Source organism: Acomys russatus, chromosome 12 (assembly GCF_903995435.1).
Source record: "Acomys russatus chromosome 12, mAcoRus1.1, whole genome shotgun sequence".
NCBI lineage: Eukaryota > Metazoa > Chordata > Mammalia > Rodentia > Muridae > Acomys > Acomys russatus.
Window position 1 is genome coordinate 60,086,215 of NC_067148.1, and position 4,379 is coordinate 60,090,593.

Sequence of the window (4,379 nt, forward strand, 5' to 3'; positions counted from 1 at the left end):
GCTCCATGATTAGACCTAGAAGACAGAAGCAGTCAAGACAATTGAAGCAGGTAATTAAAACTTCTTTTACATAGCATCTCTGATAGAGCTGGACTGGTAGATACTGATCAAATTTGGTCTTATTGTGGAAGGTTTTTCTTTCATTTTATTTTAAAAGATTTATTTATTCACTTATTACATATACAGTGTTCTGCCTACACGTACACCTGCACACCAGAAGAGGGCACTGATCTCATTATGGATGTTGTGAGCCACCATGTGGTTGCTGGGAATTGAACTCAGGACCTCTGGAATAGCAGCCAATGCTCTTAAACACTGAGCCATCTCTCTATTGATTGAAAGTTTTGCTTGGCATAGTGTAGTCTGGACTGGCATTTATGGTGTCTCAGAGTTTGTAGAAAATCTGTCTAGGACCTTCTGGTTTTTAGAGTCATAATTGAGACTTGGTATATTCTAGTGAGTCTGCCTTTATATATGTCTTCGTCATTTTTTCCTTAAAGTTTTAAGTATAATTTCATTAGTACTTTTGTATTTTAATTGTTATGTGTGGCAGGGAATTTCCCTTCTGGTCCTGACTATTTGGTGTTCTGTGGTCTTCTTGTACCTGGTTAGGCTGGAGAAAGGTATCCCAAGCATATGGACACAAGAAACAAGCTGGAGTAGCCATTTTAGTATCCAATGAAATAAACATTTTAATATGATTATCCTGTATACCATGTGTTTCCTTCTGGGTCTGTGTTACATCCTTTGGGTGATCTTTTCCAGCTCCACCCATTTGCCTGAAAATTTCATGATGTCCTTGATTTTGATCACTGGATAGTCTTCCATTGTGTAGATGTACCACAGTTTCTTTATCCATTCTTCCGTTGACGGACATCTAGGGTTGTTTCCAGTTTCTGGCTATTACAAATAATGCTGCTATGGATATAGATGAGCAAATGTCCTTGTTGTATGGTGGGAGCATCTTTGGGGTATATTCCCAGGAGTGGTATATCTGAGTCTTGAGGTAGAGCTGTTCTATCTTTAACAAGTGGAACGAAAGTCAAAATGTCTATGGTGACAATAATTTGGGCCAATTGGTCTGGCTGGCTGAACCCATAATGGGGAATATTTTATTTATTTTGCAGGGTAAAGATACAATAACAATATCATATAGTGTCTTTTTGTTCTGCAATGTTTTTATGTTGAGATTAATTATATCTTAAGGTAGGCAGCTTCAAAATCAATAAGCTATTCTCTTAATTTGTTAATTTTTCTCAACTTCTCAGCCAACATAGCTGAATTACACCAGCGGTATAGTGCAGCACCTCTGCTCCCAAAATATGCGTGTGAGGGATTCAGGTAGAAGGAACTTTATATGGAGTTGACGTATGTTTGTTTTGGACATAAAATTATCATATCAACGTTTAAAATTTAAGGTCTCAAAAATGTCAAATTAAACCTTGTACTCAAACTGTGGATATTCAAAGTATGAATCAAACCATGTAAGAAAAACATCATAGTTTGTATAGAGCAGCTATATATCACCATCGAAGCCAGTTTTGAATTTTCTACATTAAACTCAACAGAGCTGTTATGCAATAGCACTAGTTTTTCATTCAGGAAAGAAAGACTTGCTCAACAAATTCTCGAATGTGGTGTGATCAGATAGCCTTAGGTCAAAGTCCTTGTTACAAAGTCCTTGGCTCAGAAAACTACCTCAGTTGAGGTCATGCTCCTTCTTGGAGAAGGCTGAACTCTGTGAATATCAATGCAGAGGTGAAAGGCTTCCCTTTAAAGCTCATCTTGGGAAAGAAGAGTCATTCAGTTTAAGTTTCTTGAGTGATTAGCTGAGGCCGTGGGTGAAGATAATTTCTATGTTTTACCAGCTCTGCCTTCTTCCATTCCCTTCCGACCCAAGTATTAATCATAATAGTTTTCTCAGTATGTTTTCCATCTGATTGTTTCTCTATCAGTGTATGTCTTAATGGAGTTCACCTTATTGAGATACCAGGAGAGAAGACAGATGTTGATATAACTTCAATAAGACTTGAGGGTAAAGAGAAAGAGCTATTACTTTTTTTTATTGTTTTAGGTATTATCTTTGAGATGAGAAATGAAACTCATTGCTATATGTTTCTCAAGAGAGAAGGAATAAGACCAGTGGGTATAAGCAAAGAGTCAATTGAAGTATTTACTGCAGATATTGTCTTAAATTTGTCAGCTCTATCTAATTTTATTGTTCACAAATAATTGTAGTGTTTACTTATCTGAGATATTTTGACTTGAATAGCAAAGTGGATTGCAAACGTTGTTTTGTTCTTCCTCCTCAATCACCATTCCTCTTAATATTTATGGCTTGTTTAATCCTCTTCTCTATTGATACTGAGTTCAATCATATAACTAGCTTGGACCAACGGTATATCGGCAAGCATGACGCAAGCTGAGTCTTGATGAGTTTGCACACGTTTGTCTCTGAACACTTCTCTTTAGAAGGCAGGTGCTGTGCTATAAAGAAGCTTAGGCTAGATGTCTCGAAGGTGTGTATGGATGCAACACCTGGTAATCAAAAAAAAAGAACCCATGGCCTGTATGTGCAGCACGAAATAAAGGTAGGACATCTGGAAGGCATAGAGGATTCTAGAAGAGAGCCAAGCGTGATTCAGCTGGCAGGATGTGAAGAGGGCAGTTATCTAGTGCCTGATTTCGGGTAACCAGCCATGTGGTAGAATGTAGATTAGTATAAAGGGTTATTTTAAATTGTGAGCTAGTCAGAGAAGAGTCTAGTTATATGGCCTAGGTATTTGCAAATAATGATTTGAGTCTCATGAGTCATTCTTTTCAGGGAGCTTGGGAAAGGGAGGAAACTAATAGGAATTAGACAAGTGTTCAGTTGGCTGCTCTGATCCCATATCAATGATTTTAGTCACTCAGAGGATGTGGAAAATTTCCATTTGAGTTCAGAGTCATGGGACACTATTAACTTTTGGATTTCCACTGTTTCTGCAGCTCAGGTGATTTGAATTCACCATTCTCCTTTTAGCCGAGGATGATCTTGAACTTATGATCTTCCTTCCTCTACCTCCTGAGTGCTGGACTTAGAAGTGTGTACCACCATGCCCAGTTTGTACTTTCTTGGGGACTGAACCCAGCTTCTTCACAGGCTTGGCAAACTTTCTGTCATCTGAGCTATATCCTCAGTCTCTGGCATGGCTTCTTAAGGGCAAGAATTCATTATAAAAAATAGCAAATTACATCATCTTTCAGATTCTCAAGAATATTTCTATATTTATATGATTGTAAACAGTGGGAGAGAGAACTGGAATAGATGAAAAGGCCAACGATTGAGGGTAACTTTCTGAGGTTCTGTGGTTCTCCCTCCCACTCCAGGAAACACACATTTAAATTAGCTCCACTTAGTGCTAATCTGGCAACTACACAAATATCTCCCAGGAAAGCAACATCTCACTCTTCCTCCTGCTGACTAATCCTGATTGGCAAATAGTGTGGATATGTGCTGGCTTCAATCAGAGGTAAGAACGAAGGACCCAAAAGTCCCCTCCCCTCCCCCATTTTTCAGCTTTGAATATTCAGAACATGTTAAATTCAGTTTAACCAATACTGATTTATTCATTCATTACTTATCTTCTCCAGGAAGTCAGGTTTTTATAACCATTCCGCAGCAGGAAAGAAAAAAAAAAAAAGCCTTAAAGAATATAAGTCAATGCACCCATTTAAAAGTTAAATTGATTGGATATTGTAGATTGTAAATTGATTAGATTTGCCTTGTAGATGAAAACACCCACTGTTCTGCTTTTTCAAGAAATTGCTAACAATCAATTTATTGTTTTTTTTTTGTGTTGTCCTTGCAGTTTCAAATCAACATCAGTCAGAGAAAAATGGATCTTTCTTTTTGTTTTGCATATTGGCAGCTTGGTTTCAGCTTAGTCCTCAGGAAATCTATTTTAAGTGATGTGGTGTACAAAACTACAGGAAAAGCAAGACCAACACTAGATTGTTTCCTTATAGGATGTACATTTATTTATTTGTTTACTTTGGGGGCTATTGTGGGAATTATATTTATTTTGCTGTTTTTTTCTAAGTTATGGTGATTAATATTATGCTTAGCTCAGTTAAGGTTCCATAAAAATTCTGCTACAAACTAAAATGTAAATACTGATATCATTAATGCTTTCAGTTACCTTCCTGCAGATAGGGCCACAATGCCAAGGTCAGTCCCATGAACCAGACAAGGTCTGCTATTTCCTGGTTTCAGCTGGACCACACCCCCTGACTATCACCTCACAGGTGCTCCCCGTCACTGCAAATTAAATGAAACAAGAAGACCAAGTCCGTCCTATGCCATACTGATTATGTTTTCTAGAAGAGTAACTTAAATT